Source organism: Camellia sinensis, chromosome 8 (assembly GCF_055761805.1).
Source record: "Camellia sinensis isolate YWXY chromosome 8, ASM5576180v1, whole genome shotgun sequence".
Taxonomy (NCBI): domain Eukaryota; kingdom Viridiplantae; phylum Streptophyta; class Magnoliopsida; order Ericales; family Theaceae; genus Camellia; species Camellia sinensis.
Genome location: NC_138968.1, coordinates 171,556,779 through 171,576,617, shown reverse-complemented (window position 1 = coordinate 171,576,617; position 19,839 = coordinate 171,556,779). Strand labels below are relative to the sequence as shown.

General features: G+C 28.9%; 1 pseudogene; it reads right to left on the bottom strand.

Annotated features, from left to right (window-relative positions):
• Positions 1-14,945: 14,945 nt before the first annotated feature.
• LOC114311002 (cytochrome P450 CYP72A219-like) lies at positions 14,946-19,839 on the bottom strand (annotated as a pseudogene).

Below are 19,839 nucleotides of genomic sequence, written 5' to 3'. Positions count from 1 at the left end.
AAATTTTGATAGATATACATCAGAAAAATAGACAATTATATTATTAAATCATAATTCAAATTTATAGTTTGTAATATTTTGTTTGAGATCCATATCTAAATTCTTATCTTTTTTATTTTTGAGTGGTTTTTTTTTTTTTCTTCAATTTATTAAAGGTGGAGTTGTGGGTTTCTATTTTTTTTTTAATTTAATTTATCTGTGATTTCTATTTGTTTTTAATTATTATTATTTAGGTAAGTTATGATATGGGTTAGATATGTAATAGACATGCGATTTTATTGATTTAAAGTATGATGGTGGGATATATTTTTAAATTAGATTTGTTTAGATAAACTTTAAATATTTTAAAATTTTATAATTGGATATTGAGATCCAAAAGAAAGATTTTAACTGAATAATTAAAAATCAAATTTATTAATTTTATCTGTTTGTATATCTGATTTTTCGTTGTTTTTTTTTTATTTTTTTTTATTTTATGTTATAATATAATATATAAGATATAGATTGATGTCCACAACTTTCATGAAAAATTTTATCTGATTTTTTTTTGGAAAGAGAGAAGGAATGCAAGTTTTAATATTTTTTTTCCAAATTGCTGAGAGAGATTAGGACGGAGAGATTATGAAATATTTTTGTTATCTTTCCATTTAAAATTCATAAATTAAGGGATAATTATTATTTCTAAAATAATTAAATAAATAAATCAGTCAATAGTTTTTTTTTAATCTATTTTATATATTGAAAAATCAATAATTTTAGAAAATTGATGATTTTGTCCCATTAAGTGATTTAAAATCTTGATAGATATACATAAAAAAATAGATAATTATATTACTAAATCATAATTCAAATTTAGATATTCATGTATCTTTTTTAGATCCATATTTAAATTCTTATCTTCTTTATTTTTGTGTGGTTTCTATTTGTTTTTTTTTCAATTTGTTTTAGATGGAGTTGTGGATTTCGAATTTTTTTTTTAAAATTTAATTTATCTGTGATTTCTATTTTTTTTAATTATTATTATTTAAGTAAGTTATGATACGAGTTAAATATGTGATAGATATGTGAGTTTTATTGATTTACAGTACGATAGTGGAAGATATTTTCAAATCAGATTTGTTTAGATAGACTTTATAGATTTTTAAAATTTAAAATTGGATATTGAAAGGTAAAAGAAATATTTTAACTGAATAAATAAAAATCAAATTTTTTAATTTTATCTGTTTGCATATCTGTTTTTTTTTTTTGTTATGTTATAATATAATATATAAAATATATATGGATACCCACAACTTTCATGAAAAATATTATCTGATTTTTTGAAGGAGAGAAAAAGAATGCAAGTTTTAATATTTTTTTTTCTTGAAAATTGGTGAGAGATATTATGATGGAGGGATTATGAAATATTTTTGTTATCTTCCCTTTTTTCTTACATAATATAGATATAGATGTTTATACTTGTTTTAGATATTTTTTAATATACAAATTATTTTTTAAAATTTTTTTTTATAAAAATAATTTAACAATCCTATCACTAAGCATAGTGGATGAGAGAAGTTGAAATGATGCTTCAATAACTATGAAAGAAGTCAAAAAGGTTTGTGGGTTGGAAGAAGTCAATAAATGTTGAGGTTATTATTATTTTTTAATCAAAAAATTAGAAAATTAAGATTGAGATATTGGAGCTCCCACAAGGCCTATGGGTTAAAAACCCCATTTTCCTTAATATATAGTATAGTATAGACTAGCCTATCACCCGTGCTATGCACGGAATAATTATAGATATTTATATTTGTTTTAAATTTTTTTAATATATGAATTATTTTTTTAAAGATTTTTTATAAAAATAATTTAACAATCTTATCACTAACTATAGTGTATAGGAGAAATTAAAAAGGCTACTGCAGTAACTATGCACGGGCTGTATCTATAATTATTTGTATGGGGGGATTTTAAATCCTGATCAGAGATTTTAATCAAATCAAATAAATGCAGGCATGTGGAAAGACATGTGGATTTGAGAAAATTAATAAATGCTGATCAGGAGATTTTAACCAAATCAATAAATGCTGAGAGTTTTTTTTTTTTTTTTTTTTTCAAAATAAAAAATTTAGAAAATTAAGATTGGGAGATTGGAATTTCCACAAGGCTTGAAGGTTAAAAACCTCATTTTCCTTAATATATACTAGCATATCACCCGTGCTATGCACGGATTGTGTTTATAATTATCTATATATGTGAACTGTGATTTTAAATTTTTTTAAAAAATGTTTTCTTTTTTTCCTTTTTTATATTATATTAAAGTTTAATATTTTGATAATAATTATATGTGTTGGACTTTTCAAGGAATTAAATGTCTTTTTTTTATTATATTATATTAAAGTTTAATATTTTGATAATAATCATATGTGTTGAACTTTTCAAGAAATTTTTTTTATGCTTGATCTTAATACATTAAAGTGTTATTATGAGGGATAATAATCATATGTGTTGGGACTTTTCAAGGAATTCATATGTGTTGGATTTCAAAGAATTTTTTTTATGCTTGTTCTTAATTCATTAAAGTGTTATTATGATGGTAAGACTTGAGAGTTGGGAGAAGTTAATAAATGCTAAGATTTTTTTTTTAAATAAAAAAATCAAGAAATTTAGATTGGGAGATTGGAACTCCCACAAGGCTTGGGGTTAAAAATCCCTTTTTGCTTAATATATAGTATAGATATATATATACTAGCCTATCACCCGTGCTATGCACGAGATAATTATAGATATTTATATTTGTTTTAGATTTTTTTTAATGTATAAATTATGTTTTTTAAGATTTTTTATAAAAATAATTTAACAATCTTATCACTAACTATAGTGTATGAGAGAAGTTGAAAAGGATACTGCAGTAACTATACACGGATTGTATCTATAATTATTTGTATGAGGAGATTTTAAATGCTGATTAGGAGATTTTGACCAAATCAATAAATGCACGCATGTGGAAAGACATGTGGATTGAAAAAAGTTAATAAATGCTGATCAGGGGAATTTGACCAAATCAATAAATGCTGAGTTTTTTTTTTAAATAAAAAATTAAAAAAATTCAGATTAGGCTATTGAAACTCCCACAGGCCTTGGGGTTAAAAACCCCCTTTTGCTTAATATATAGTACGAATCTATCACCCGTGCTATGCACGGGATAATTATAGATATTTATATTTGCTTTAGATTTTTTTTAATATATAAATTATGTTTTTAAAGATTTTTTATAAAAATAATTTAACAATCTTATCACTAACCAAAGTATATGGAAGAAGTTGAAAATGGTACTGTAGTAATTATACATGGATTGTATCTATAATTATTTGTATGAGGGGATTTAAAATGCTGATCAGGGGATTTTGACCAAATCAATAAATACAGGCATGTGGAAAGACATGTGGATTGAAAAAAAATTTAATAAATGCTGATCAGGAAATTTTGACCAAATCAATAAATGCTGATATTTTTTTTAAAATAAAAAATAAAAAATAGAGAAAATTCAGATTGAGATATTGAAGCTCCCACAGGCCTTGGGGGTTAAAAATTCCCTTTTACTTAATATATAGTATAGATATAGATATAGATAGATATGGATAGAATAAAGAAGAAGATATTACATACACCTAAGATGAATATTTGGACAAATTATTCAATTGCTTCTAGAGCAACTCTATAGTAATGCTTTTACGGCCTCATTTAGGTTAAAAAGATTAAAAAATTATTATAAATTGTCATATTATTATTTTTTATTTTTTTACATATTTTTTCTTAAAATTTCAAAAAATTAATTAAAATAATTAATTTTCAAATGAAGCCTAAATTATAATGCAATTACTTTTGTTTTTAGTTTTGAGAGATAATATGATAGGTATCAAAAATCGCTTCGAGAGCATTAAATTAAATTATTTTTGTATATTTATAATCAAAGTTGACTGATATTCTATTATTTAATGGAAAAGATCTAGATTTTCTAACAAGCGAATTTATATTTTTTTGGATATTTTTGAAGGTCTTATTTATTTATTTATTTATTTATTTATTTTCGTAGTAGCTACACTTGGATAAGATATTTTTTATCAAATACTTTTGTATATTTGTATTTAATTACTGTTTTATAATTATTATAAAATGAATAAAATATATATTTTTAAAATTATATGTTACATGTGCTTTCCTATTGCTACAGTAAATGGCACTTTTTTGTTCTCCCAAGTTACCAACTTTCGGCCCATTATGCCCTGTTTTGGGCTTCTTCTTTATTCACCCTTTTAGAAGCTTTATTTTATTCTATTCTATTATATTTTAACATAAGATTTAAGTTGACGTAAATATCAAGGATTTTTTTTTTTTTTGTAATTTTTTTTTAATATTTTCAAAATTTCTCAAAACATGATAGTAACTGCTTCAATTCTCTCTAATTACTTCATATAACTGTCATAATTATTAAATTTAGTTACAAATTTGCACCAATCTCTAGTTAATAATTATGGCCTTGTTTGGCATACGCTTGTTTTATCTTAAATGTCAAAAAATTATTAAAAAAGTTAAAAATTTTACAATTTTATCCTACACACCTACCCTACGTTGTAATCACATGATCAGTGGACTTAGCAGAGGTCAAATGACCTTTTTACCCCTCATTTTTGTGTTTTTATTTTCTTGTATTTCTTTTTTATTTTTGTCCAAACCCAGCCTGTATGTCAAAAGATGTGTTCAAGTACAAAAAGCCTACAATTGTATTGTTTGTTTTTGGTTTCCGATATTTTTTTTTGGTTTTGAGTGACTACATTTACAATTAACAATTTTTATGTGCTTTTCTGGAAAGACCTGTTTTTGTACATGTTTCTACAAAATTTGTGACAAAATATATTATACAATAATTTCACAACAACACAAAAAATGTACTTTATTGATTAACATTTTTTTTATTGTTGCTATTTTATTTTCTCACGATTCTTGTCACACAGTTTTTTCTGTGTTTTTTATGTTCGGTGTATATAATACTTAAATAAATTGCTTACAATATTAAAATTATTCAGTGTAAAACAAAAGTACAGAATACTTCTAGTTCTAATTTTCTGATAAATGAATCCTAAAAAACCAAACCAAACAAACTGATTACATTTCACAAATTACAACATAACATTTTCATAAATTATTATTATTATTATTATTTTTTTTTATGGGAACTTTTCTCGGAATACCAAATTGGTGAAGTCCAATATTTGATTTCTTTTTATATATTTTTTGACTAAAATAGCGTTTTGCATTTGTTTTGACATTGATGTGTTCATGAGTTTTTAATGAAGATTGGAAAACGATTTGGACAGATATACAATTATCAGCGAAATTGTGAAAATTGTTTTGTAATAAGTTTTGAAAAGACTTTTTGGAAAAAAAAAATTAATACAATTATTACATTCCACAATTTATAACAAAACATTTTCATCAATTAAATTGCAATAATTTTTTTTTTGTATGACTTTTTTTTTTTCTGAATTACAAAATTGGTGAAGTCCAATTTGTAGATTTTTTTTTAAAAAAAAAAAATATTTTTACATGAAAAAAATGGGTTAAGGTAGCAATGTGTGTTCATTTCCCCGTATCACCTAAGCCTATATTGCTGACATGCTGCAATAATTTCTACTGCATCACTTCACCTGGCAATATGTCAAGTGAAGTCACATGGTGACGGATTGAACAGCAATATTGAAGAGCAAAAATGTCAATTTACTCTTTTTTTACTTTATTTATGTTATTTTATTACACAATTTTTCGTAAAGAGTCAAAAAGTTCTCCCCAAACAAACAAGTTTTTTTTTTATATCATATTTTGGTCAAAAAAATCAAAAAATTACTAAAACAACCTGTTCTCAAACGAAGCATAAATCACCACATAAGCTTAGATAAATCAAATTACAAAAGTATTTATTTTATTATTTTTATTTTCTACTATACTATTTGAGGCACCAATGTCCTATTGCTAACCTTTTTGTCGCTTTCAGTGCATTATGGCCCTGTTTAGTAGAATTTAAGAAAAATGATTATAGATTATGGCTTAACAGATTATGACTTATAGCTGTGAACATAAGTAGTTAACCTGTTTGGTGCAGTTGTGGGATTATAAATTTAACCAGTAGAGTAGTATTTGGTTAATAAGTTGTAAAACAACTTTTTACTGTGTAATTGTTCTTTTTGCCCTTATATGATATAAAAATGATTATTTTGTCATTTTTTTTCAGTTTTAATTTAAAAAAAAATTATTTCATTAATAAAAGTTAATATAATTGGTATTACAAAAATTATCATTTTATTAGTAGTATCAATTAGTATAAAATTATTTCATTATAAATTAATTAGTGGCAATTAATGGCTTAATAAGCATGAATTAATACTAAAACTATTAATAGTTTCAATTAGTATAAAATTATTTCATTTTTTTTATTATAAATTAATTAGTGGCAATTAATGGCTTAATAAGCATCAATTAATACTAAAATTATTAATAGTTTCAATTAGTATAAAATTATTTCATTATAAATTAATTCGTGGAAATTAATAGCTTAATAAGCATCAATTAATACTAAAATTATTAATAGTTTCAATTAGTATAAAATTATTTCATTTTTTTCATTATAAATTAATTAGTGGCAATTAATGGCTTAATAAGCATCAATTAATACTAAAATTATTAATAGTTTGAATTAGTATAAAATTATTTTATTTTTTTCATTATAAATTAATTAGTGTTAATTAATGGCTTAATTAGCATCAATTAATACTAAAATTATTAATAGTAAATCAATTAATGGCTTAATTAGTCTCAATTAATACTAAAATTATTAATTAGTATAAATTAATATTAATAATTAATTTTTATTAGTATCAATTAATATTAATAATCAACAATTGTAATTGTTATTAATTAGTATCAATTAATAATTAATTCATTACAAAAGTATACAATATTAATTTATTAATAATTAATACCAATTAATATTAATTTTTTTAATTAATATTGATTTTTTTCTTTTTCGTTAGAAATATACAATTTTTTATTTTTTAATTAATATAAAAGTATACAATATTAATTTATTAATAATTAATACCAATTAATATTGATTTGTTTTAGGGTTTCAACGTTGTCGGGGAAGATCTGCCGGTGGCTAGGGTTTCAATGTAAATCGCGATTGCGATTGCGATCGCGATCGTGATGGCGACGATGACAAACAACACAGATCGAGAGAGAGAGAGAGAGGGATGGCGGTGGTTAGGGTTTCAGATCACAAAGAGAGAGAGAGAGAGAGCTCTGGTTCTTCGACCAAATCGCAATGCTCCGATTAGGGTTTCAGATCGCGAAGATAGAGAGAGAGAGAGAGAGAGAGCTCTGGTTCGTTGAGAGCTCTGGTTCTCCAACTAGATTGCGATGCTCCAGTTAGGGTTTCAGATCGCGAAGATAAAGAGAGAGAGAGAGAGAGAGAGAGAGAGAGCTCTGGTTCGTTGAGAGCTCTGGTTCTCCGACCAGAATGCGATGCTCTGGTTAGGGTTTCAGATTGCGATGGCGGTGAGAGTTTCAGATCGTGAGTGAGAGATAGAGAGAAGAGAGATCGCGAAAAGAGAAAGAAGAGATAGCGAAGAGAGAGAACTGTGGTTTGTCTCCGCTGGAAATCACCCTTGTCGGAAAATCTCTACCTGAAATCGCCCCTGTCTCTCTCTCTCAAGTGAGCAATGAACAGTGTTTTGTGAAATAGGATTTATATAGTTAGGTTTTTAGTAATATTTGGGTATTGACAAGGGCATTTAAGTAATTTTACGCCCCCACACCCGCTGCGCGCTTAAGTTGAAATTTTAAGCACCCTTGGAGCAACTTTCAGATTTAAGCCGAAAATGACTTAAATTAAGCTATAATCTGTGCCTTATAAGTTGTACCAAACACACCAATATAGCTTAATTTTAGCCAAAAGTTGATTTAAGCTGAAAAAAAGTTTTACCAAACAAGCACTATGCCGTGTTTGGGCTTCTTTATGCACCATTTAGGACCTTTTGTAGTAATTAAATTTACCTTACATGTTTGGATAAATGAAATTATAAATTTATCCCTTATTATGTAATTTTTTTTTGCGTTCCCTCCTCCCTTCTCCATCTGCTCCAACCGCCTAATTACCACCAACCACCACCTTTCACCAACCACCCTATTGCTTGTTTTTTAAAACAAGTTTTTAAATGCATATCTATGGATTTTTTTTCTCATTTTCAAAATATATACATATACATATATATATATATATATATAAACATGTTTAATATTTTTTATAAATAAAAAATAATAAATTATAAAATGTTTCTAAACGCCTCCTAAATGTTCCTTCATGGCATCACCTCCTAGACTAAAAAAACATGTTCTATCAAGCCTTTTCAAGTATTATGCATGTAAGATTTAATAATACATGTAACCATAATAATAATGCGGAATTAAACTTAACAGGATCTTGAATTTAATACAACTCAAAAATAAAACGAACATACCTTTGTCAGCCATTGAATTAGAGAAGTTGAGAAAATACCCCTAATAGTTAAACCGTTAATTCTTGGCTCACCTTCTTCTCTCTGTCTCTCACTTCATTAGGATGACTATAAAACTTAGAGTGATGGAACAATATCAAAAGAAGGGGAGTCACCCATTCTTATATAGAGGAGAGAAGAGGGCCAGATAAACTCTATCAGAAGAATTCCTAATCCATCAAGGTTTCCTTCTTATCTTAGAAGAGTGATTATATTAAAATTCTAATTACTGAACTTTATATATAATATTGACTTTATCTAATTGTGGAGTCCAAATAGAATAAAACATGTAAAAATATGTAGGCTATTGGGCCACACTAGAAAATAAATCCAACATTCTCCCACTTGGCCCATTAAGCCGATTATGATGCAATTATGAGTTTTTCCAAAAATATGCAACTTATAAAAATTTGGACTCATTGGATTCCACACTAAAAACTTTGACACGTGATCACGAATTTTTTTAAAAAATAGCCAATAAGTTCAGATATATTAGAAACTATAATATTGTGATTACTTCAGATCACCAATGTGAGTCATAGCGGTTATATAACATTTATGTCATATTTCCTTCTATGCACTACACCATCGATAACCTTCACCAACCCAGTCCATTATCAGGATATATAATTATTTTCCTGAAAGGCCCCTGTAATTTGTCTTGTTAAGACATTCCCTGTTTATCAATATTCAATTTAATGTGTACACACACTTTTAGAACAGGAAAAATAGAAACAAAATTATTATTGCGCAAATAGTGTCAAATAAAAATAAGCACTCACGATTAACCATACACATCAAGGGTTGCTTAAAAGACACATCCTGATAACATGCTCTTTGTATGTCTTTGGTGGCAATTCCTTTGTGAATGGATCAACAATCATAAGAGATGTGCTTAAGTTTTCAATTAACACTTGTTGTTTCTGGACTCTTTCTCTAACAACTAAGTACTTTACTTCCATGTGTTTAGAACCACTAGAGTACTTTCCATACTTAGAGAAGAAAACTGTTGCGGTATTGTAACAATATACCTAGTAATTGAGTCAACAACACCAAGTCCTGAGATGAAATTTTGCAACTATAAAGCATGATTTGTAGCCTCAAAGCATATGGAATGTCCTTCATTTGTTTTCTTTTCAAGTTATTCCTTGGACACTGTTTTTCACTTAATTTATCACCCTTCATGATGGGTGCATCACCAGCTGAACAAAACTGTATATTGAATCTCTCCAAAACACGATCAATATATCCTTTCTGTGATAGTCCTAGCAATCCTCGAGATCGATCCCTAAAGATCTCTATGCCAAGAACATAGTTTGCCTCACCCATATCGACCATTTTAAAGTTTTTTTTTTTTTTTTTGGAGAGATATTCCTTGGTTTCATGCAATAAGCCAATGTCATTACTAGCTAACAAAATGTCATCCACATATAGCACCAAAATAATGAACTTGCTCCCACTAACCTTCAGATATATACACTGATTAACTGCATTTTCCTTAAATCCGAAAGAGATAATGGTATCATTAAACCTTAAATACCATTGCTTGGAAGTTTGTTTAAGGCTGTATATGGATTTCTTTAATTTGCAAGCTAAATGTTTTTTTTTTACCTTTCTTTGCAAATCCTTCTAGCTGCTCCATATAAATTTCTTCATCCAAATTCCCATTTAGAAAAATAGTTTTCACATCCATTTGATGCAACTCTAAGTCATAATGAGCTACCAATGCTAGGATGATTCTAAGCAAGTCCTTCTTAGATACTGAAGAGAAGGTTTCTGTATAGTCTATGCCTTCTTTTTGAGTAAAACCCTTGGCAACAAGTCTGGCTTTAAATCGTTCGATATTGCCTTTTGTGTCACGCTTGGTCTTGAAGACCCATTTACACCTGACCTTTTTGCACTTATTAGGCAATTCAACGAGATCCTAAACACTATTCTGTTCCATGGATTTTAACTCTTCATTTATAGCATTGACCCATTTAGAAGAATCATCACTATTCATGGCTTGTGAAAATGAGACTGGATCTTTGTTAATCCCAATATCAAAATCAGATTCCTTTAGATACACCATGTAATCATCTGGAATGGCAGGTTTTCTTTCCCTCTGAGATCTTCTCAGAACTGCCGGTTATGGTGGTTCTACAATATTTTCAATGGTGGTATCTTCATGAAGTGGTGAAACATGAGGTGGTGAAGGATTTTCATTATGTTGTTCGTTTCCCTCAGCCTGTGGAATAGTCTGAGGAACAACAATTTTTCGATAAGGGTCAAATGTTGGCACATCTACCCTAATTTCCTCGAAATTCACCACTCGTGTTTTCTCACTCCCACTAATTTTACCATTCTCTAGGAATCTAACATTACCAGTCTCTACTATCCTCGTACTGTGATTAGACAATAAAATTTGTACCTTTTAGACTTGTCTGGATAACCAATGAAATATCCAGACATTGTTCTTTAGTCCAACTTTTTCTCTTGTGGGTTGAAGATTCTTGCCTCTGCTGGACAACCCCAAATATGTAAGTGTCTCAAACTAGGTTTCCTACCAGTCCACAACTCAAAAGGAGTTGTTGGGACCGCCTTACTAGGAACTCTATTTAAGATATACATTGCAGTCTTTAAAGCTTCACCCCACATTAAAATAGGTAAAATTGAGTAACTTAACATACTCCTAACCATATCTTTAAGTGTACGATTACGCCTTTCAGCAACTCCATTTTGCTGTGGCGTACCAGACATTGTTTATTGAGCACAAATGCCTTTCTTTTCTAAGAACTTGGCAAATGGGCCAGGATTTTGGCCTAACTCATCATGTTTACCATAATATTTACCACCCTTGCTTGATCTCACTATTTTAACCTTTCTATCTGATTGTCTCTCGACTTCAGTTATGTACACCTTAAGGATGTCAATAGCCTGAGACTTTTCGTGAATTAGATACACATATCCATAACGTGAGAAGTCATTTATAAATGTGATAAAATATTTTTCACCACTAAGACATGGGATGTTGAGTGGCCCGCAAATATCTGTATGAATTATCTCAAGAAACTCATTATTTCTTGTGGCACCTTTCTTGGTGTATTTGGTTTGCTTTCCTTTAATGCAATCCACACATATCTGAAAATCAGTGAAGTCTAGGTTTTCCAAAATCCCATTCTTCACCAAATTTTCAATTCTATTTCTAGAGATATGCCCCAACCGTCTATGCCACAAGATTGAGGATTTTTCATTAATTAGACCACGTCTTAAACCAATATTTGAATGCAGAGTTACTAATGATTGTGCAAACTCATGTTTTAAGGTAATTTTATATAAACCATCACATAAATTACCAGAACCAATCACTTTTGAATTAAACATTAAATTGAGTTTTCCACAATTAAATAAAACTGAATATCCAACACGATCTAATTTGGATAATGAAACTAAGTTCCTAGAAATTAAAGGAACATAAAAAGTGTCTTCTAGATCCATTTGATGACCCGTCTCTAAGATCAGTCGATAGGTTCCTACAGCTACGACTTCAGCTTTGAGACGGTTCCCCATATAGACAAATCTTTCACTTTCCTTCGGTTTCCTGGTTAAGAGATATCCCTGCATGTCATTTGTAATGTGGATCGTGGCCCCAGAGTCAATCTACCAAGTATTAGAAGATACTTCAGCAAGATTTGATTCATAACAAACAAAAGAAAATTTCTTACATTTCTTTTCGAACCAAGCGTTTCGCTTGCTGCAATCTTTCTTCACATGTCCCTTCTTGCCACAAAAGTAGCACTTGATAGTGAAACCATTCTGAGCCTGATTTTCTTCCCCAGGTTCATTCTTTTTCTTTTGTGGATTTTTCTTAGATTTTACAAACTTACCCATCTTTTTCTTTACAGCTCCATGAGTTACAGCCAATGCAGTTTGACGTCCTTCCTCCCTTAACCTCGCTTCCTCCTAAACACACATATTAGTCAGTTCATTCAAACTCCACTTATTTTTATTGGTATTATAGTGAATTTTGAATGCACCGAACTGTGATGGAAGTGAGTTAAGAATAAACTGCACGAGGAAGGTTTCATCAACCTGCATCCCTAAAGTTTTAAGTTTTGCAACTTTGTCGCCATATTGAGGATGTGATCCTAAACTCCTCGGTGGCCATTATATTTCATTGTTGTTAATTCAGCTATAATAGTGCCAGCAAGTGGCTTGTCGATCTTCAACAGCCTTTAACCAAATTTTACTTTAAGCGTTAGGGTAACGTCACTAAAGAGTCCTTTGGTCAATAACCAAGTAAGATCCCAGGAAGGTCGGAGGAGTCAATATAGCCTCCCTTCTAAGTCCAACCACCTCAGATAGTAAGCTATCTTTTTGACAGATCTTAAGAGGTATTAACACAAGATCTCATAGGTAACATGGAAAAAGGCATAAACAATATACATATTAAAGCTTTGAGAATTACGATGAACTATTGATATCACATAAGTCTTTCCTTTGGGAAAAACTTAGGTATATCTATTGTCCACTCGTCAAGAATCACTTATGTAGGTCTAAAGTAATTTATGCAATTTTTCAGCTAGTCATGTTACCTTTGGGTATTCAATTCTAATCTGTCAAATTACATAAGTTATATTATCCTACCCAGTTTATAATTATTTGAAAGTGACTCTCCTTTGGGCTAGTTTCAATCTCCTAATTATAACTGCAATTGAGAATATTATTAACCTTAATGTTACCCTTTTAACAATTCTTTTATGTAGTTCTATATTCATAAGTTTTACAAATCTAGGCTACTTTGGCAGCTACTAAATTAGTAAACCCTATGAATACGAAACTAACCAACAATATTCCCTATTCATTAATTTTGAGTTATTTAATTATCATTAATTCAATCACAATTTTAATGAAACCACTATTCTATGATTTTTAAAATTTCTTTTATGTGATTGCAATTACCCATATAATAATAACAATAACTCTGGACGAACATGAATATATATATATATATATATATATAAAATATGACAATCATGAATATCTTATATAATAGTTAACAAGAATTATGCCTAAATAAATTAACCACTTCAATATTTTAATATTCAATGTCATAAAATTATATCATGATATCAAATTTAAATCATGAAAATATATAAATATTAACAATAATAGACAATAAGTGTGCATAATTAGACAAGGCAAAAACTTAATCCTCTAATGTGATACAATCAAATAAATATATTTATTTAATAGACCGAACGATTCAGCAAAATTCTAAGATTGCATTTAATCTATGCACTTTATCATGACGGCAAGCAATACACTCAATTCAATATCATATTATGATGATTATAAAAATTATTATCACTAAAATTGATAATAAATCAAAACATGCATATAAACAGCATATAGAATTACATAAAAGCCTGCACTTAGCAAATCACAAAACAAAGTGAGTAGACTGTGCTCTTATTTAGGTTAGGACCTAACAGATCATGTTGTCTTATGAGTGAGGGAGTCCATGATGTGCATACTTAGTGGAGTGCACATCACATGCCGACAGAGTTCAAACCTTATAAACAAAAGTATGATTTTATGAATAATTATAATTATAATATAATAACAATATTCATAAATATATTATTATTCCAAGGTGTATTGATTCACAAACTAAACCTCTAATACCACATGTAAGATTTAATAATACATGTAACCATAATAATAATGCGGAATTAAACTTAACAGGATCTTGAATTTAATACAACTCAAAAAATAAAACGAACATACCTTTGTCAGCCATTGAATTAGAGAAGTTGAGAAAATACCCCTAATAGTTAAACCGTTAATTCTTGGCTCACTTTCTTCTCTCTGTCTCTCACTTCATTAGGATGACTATAAAACTTAGAGTGATGGAATAATATCAAAAGAAGGGGAGTCACCCATCCTTATATAGAGGAGAGAAGAGGGCCAGATAAACTCTATCAGAAGAATTCCTAATCCATCAAGGTTTCCTTCTTATCTTAGAAGAGTGATTATATTAAAATTCTAATTACTGAACTTTATATATAATATTGGCTTTATCTAATTGTGGAGTCCAAATAAAATAAAACATGTAAAAATATGTAGGCTATTGGGCCACACTAGAAAATAAATCCAACAATGCAAACATTATACAATACATTATTTGACAAAAGCTTTTATTGCTCAAACCTCCCAAAATACACTTACATTCATTTACACACACTGATATTACACAAGCAGCTACAAATGTGAAACAACTATCAACCATTTTCACCTATGCCAAAGAGCATAACTTTTGTTTTTTGAGGCTCCAACTTCATCGATATTACATTTTTTACTAAGATTTTGACACTAAATCTTGTGTAAAACCAAGTGAACACCATATTGAGGACGAGGTGTGACGATGAAAGATGGAGCATGAGTGTAGGAAGGGGAGAACTCAAAAGAGAAGTTGATAAGAATCAGTGCTATTGCCATTTTTGCTTCCATCATTGCAAAACTGTTCCCAATGCATATTCTCGAACCCCCTCCAAAATGAAAGAATGATAGTTGTTTCTTAGTTGCCTTAGCAATTCTTTCTAAAAATCGTTCTAGTTTGAACTCTTCTACATCTTCTCCCCAAATTTCACGGTCATGGTGAACAAAGATTGTTGGTACCATAACACATATTCCCCACAGGTAATGTCATATCTCCTAATTTTGTTTCCTCGTGAATAACTCGCATAAGCATTATTGAAGAAGGATACAGCCTAAGAGCCTCTCTCAATATCGGATTTGGGGTCACTGCTGTGGTAAATACACAGCAGTGACTGTTGTGGTTCATTTTGTGGTGCATTATGAGATTATTTTTATGATCTGAACCGTTCATTTTGTAAGGTTTGTTGAGTACTTCAAGCCTATCAAAAATCATATTAATCGGATACCAATAACTATATGATTGATAACCAAAAAAATAAACAAGAAGTTTTTCTTTTAAAAAATAGTATAAAAATATGCAATTCGATCATATAGTTGTTGATATCCGATTAATATGATTTTTGGTAGGCTTGAAGTACTTAACAAATTCTACAAAATGACCGGTTCAGATCATAAAAATAAGCCCATAATGCATCACAAAATGAACCACAACAGTCACTGCTGTGTATTTACCACAGCAGTGACCCATAATCCCTCAATATCATTGTTACAATTTTAAGGCGATTTAACCCATCGTAGTTTGGCTTATTGTTCCCAAAAACTTGCAAAACCTCTTCTCTTGCCCGAGTTTGCCAGTTTTGGTGCTAGCTTAACAAAACCATTGTCCAAACAAGCAAGTTAGCAGTGGTCTCTTGCTCAGCAAAATAGAATAGCTTGCATTCCTCGATCACCTCTTGAATACTGATTCCTGCCTCGTCGTTTCTATGTTCTTCAATTTCTTTTAGATTGGCTTTAAGTAGAATACCCAATAAATTATCATTCCAACCAGCTTTTCCCATTTTCATGGCTTTCTCTTTCTCATTGATTATTTCCCTCACAGTGCTTCCACTTCGTTGTTGATTTCTTTCATTCTCCTATTCGTCTTTGTTGGTAGAAACTTGAAATGAAATTTAAAACAAACTCAAAATTGTTTTTTTTCATTTTATTTTTTGTATGACATTTTCAATTGCTATTGACCAAATTACTACAGTATATTAGACATATATACCTTGATCCTGGAATTAATGATTGTTGAGCTTTGCTCAAAAGATGAGATTGTTCAATTTGGAGTTGAAAAATTCTCCTTCCTTCTTCATAACTACTTCTAAATGCTTTTCGAGAGATCACATTAGATGTCAAATTGTAGAGATAAGACCTTACATCCAACTCGTATGATTTTTTTTTTTCTTCCTGATACTAACTCCTCCTATTTGTTCATCGTCTCACTACAACTCAAATACATTGCTGGTACCATATTCTGCAAGAAATACCCAAATTTTTTTTTTGGATCACTATGGGGTTATGCAAAAAGACAAAAGGTAAACTAGAGAACATATCATTTGTTAGTGTTCGTCAATGACAAAATTAACGAAGACTAATTATTGAAATTAGCCTAGTTATTAAAATTTATGTATCTGAGTAAAAAGTCACAAATTTGAATCTCCTCTTACCCTCTAATATACCAGAAAGGGAAACAAAAAAGAAAAAAGAAAAAAGAAGAAGAAATTAATAGAGATTCTTGAACGACCATTTTGCCATTCTATCTTACCGTTTTGATCAATACACTTCTAACTGCATAGTGTAAATTACACTTTGTCCCCTTAAAGTTTCACTTATTTCTTACTTTGGCCTTTTAAGTTTAATTTTTCTCAGTTTGGCCTTTTATATTTGCAATCCTTTTGTTTTGAAGGATTAGAGAGTGTGATTGGACTATTAATCCCACCGGACTAATAGTCCCTTGTTTGTTCCATTTTTTTTGCTCTGGACTAATAGTTCCCTTGGACTATTAGTCCCACATATATGAGACTATCCTATCCCATGAGGGGGAGGTGGGATAGAAACCATGGGATTGGTATCCCATAAGATTATTTTGTGAAATGTCCATTTTACCCTCCATGCTATTACTTAGCAAACAATTAGAAAATGATAAAATAGTCTTTTGAACATTTATAAATTATTTTTTTAGTGTTGTTAATTTAAAATTATATATTAAATAAAAAATTTTAATTATAAATTATAAATTATAAATTATAAATTATAAATTATAAATTAAATTTAATTAAAAATAATAAATTATAAATTATGGCCTTATAAATTAATTTTTTTTAGTGTTGTTAAAAAATTAAATTTACATATTAAATTAAATTATTTTTTTAGTGTTGTTAATTTAAAATTATATATTAAATAAAAAATATAAATTATAAATTAAATTTATTTAAAAATAATAAATTATAAATTATGGCCTTATAAATTAAATTTTTTTGGTGTTGTTGAAAATTTAATTTATATATTAAATAAAATTATTTTTCATTGTCGTTAATTTAAAATTATATATTAAATAAAAAATATAAATTATAAATTTAATTTAATTGAAAATAATAAATTAAAATAATTAAAATATTGTGCAAAAAATAAAATAAAACAAATTTTTATTTAATCTAGCTAAAAATAATTAAAATATTAAAGGTATGTTTAATATTGCTATTACTTAGTAAATAATTGAAAAGGATAAAATAGTCATTTGGGCATTTATCATTCTCCATAATATCCCAAAAAAACACTGGATAACTAAAAATAGTTCAATCTAGACATCTAATCTCATGACTAAACAAACATAGGATACAAATTTAGTCTAACCAAATAGTCCGGGGATAATCTATCCCAGGACTAATAGTTCGATGGATTACAATCCCCCTTTATCCAGTCCGTCCAAACAAACGCACCCTTTAAGTTTAATTTTTCTCACTTTGGTCATTCATGTTTGCAATCCATCCCACTTTGACCCTTTATCTTTGCAATTCTTCTCACTTTATTCTTAGACTAACTTCCATAAAAAAAAAAACTAACAAAATCTGCTACATCACTAACACACCAGCTCCATATGTGATGTAAAAAAATTCACTACTGATGCAAAAAATAAAAAATAGAAGACAATTTTTTTGCATCTTCAGTGAATTTTTTGCATCACATATGAAACTGATGTGTTAGTGATGTGACAAATTTTGTTACTTTTTTGGATAAAAGTTAGTTTAGGAGTAAAGCAGGAAGTATTGTAAATATGAAGGGTCAAAGTGGGAAAGGTAATAGACATGAAGGGCTAAAGTGGAAAAAATCAAACTTAAAGGGTCAAAGTGGAAATGATTGTAAACATGAAGAACGAAAATGAGAAGGATTGTAAACATAAAGGGTCAATGTGAAAAAATCAAACTTAAGGGGTCAAAATGAGAAATAAATAAAACTTTAGGAGATAAAGTGTAATTTACGTAATAAATAGATAATTTCAAAAAATTATGCGATTAAGAGTACATTTGAGGTGCGGAAAAATGCATAAATAGGGAAGATTAAAAATGGAACACAACCTTTAAATTTTCAAGATAGAAAGCAGGGTTCATGATTCGGCGATGCTTAGCCCATTTGTCTACCTCGTAAGTGACAAGCCCAGCGACTAGCAAATTGTGAAATGTACTTTGCTTTGTCTTTTGGAAAATGCTACTATTCACCAATATTTCATTTATTAGTTCTGGTTCCATCACGTTCACCCTTGGAAGTGGCCCACTCCATGTAAATGAATTCTTACCTGCCATTATCCGGCCAAAAATTGGGAGTTAATATTGAATATAATTGTAATATTATGAGTCAGTGTCACGTTTAAATGAATATTTTTAATTTGTAATAGGGATCATAATATTGTTAGATTTGTGAGATACAAGACTTTTTATCTAGTTTTATTTATGATTTTTTTATTGACCGGTGATACATTGTTATATTTGAGAAAGATCAAAAGAAATACAATCACTAGACACATGAAAATTGAAACATAGAAGGGTGTTTGGGAACCACTTAAATAAGTCAAAAAATCATTAAAAATATTTGTCATGAGCCAAAAAGGTCAAATATCGTATCGACTTTTTCACTTACAAAAAGTAATTTTTTTTAACAATTTCTCAAATACATTGACTTTTTTAATTCATACAAAAGCCAAAAATCAAAAAATTATAAAAAAATAAACCCCAAACACCCACATAATTTAATGATTAAAAATTAAAAATCCTACATATATTCCTATTTCTTACCTTTTGTTTTCACTCTAAGGCGCAAGTGAGTGAGTCATATATAAATTTATGAATATAAATCTTATTACTTAGCGAGAAAATAAAAAAATATATAATTATATCTAACATTACTCATAAAAATTTATTGAACTAAAGAAACAGCAAAATTTAGGAACAGAAAATTCTGTACCCACATGCTAAACAACTCCAATAGCCACAAAGCATTGAAAGGAAGATACTAACCATGTTTCTTGATGATATGATGGTGGAATGGTAAAACATATGGAGTATCATCAGACACATTGAGAGGTTTACTTTCGACTTCTTTAAACAATTTGAACATCTCTTTGGTGTCTCCATAGTACAACCGGTAAGGATTTTCCCTCTAGATCTTGTTCTCTCAGTAACCTCTCAAGCTTCTTTGGTCTCGACCACATTGAATTCATAACTTTCCATGCATACGATACCAAAACAATCAAACCAAATGTCACTGCAACTAAGTGAAGTGTAACTTCCAT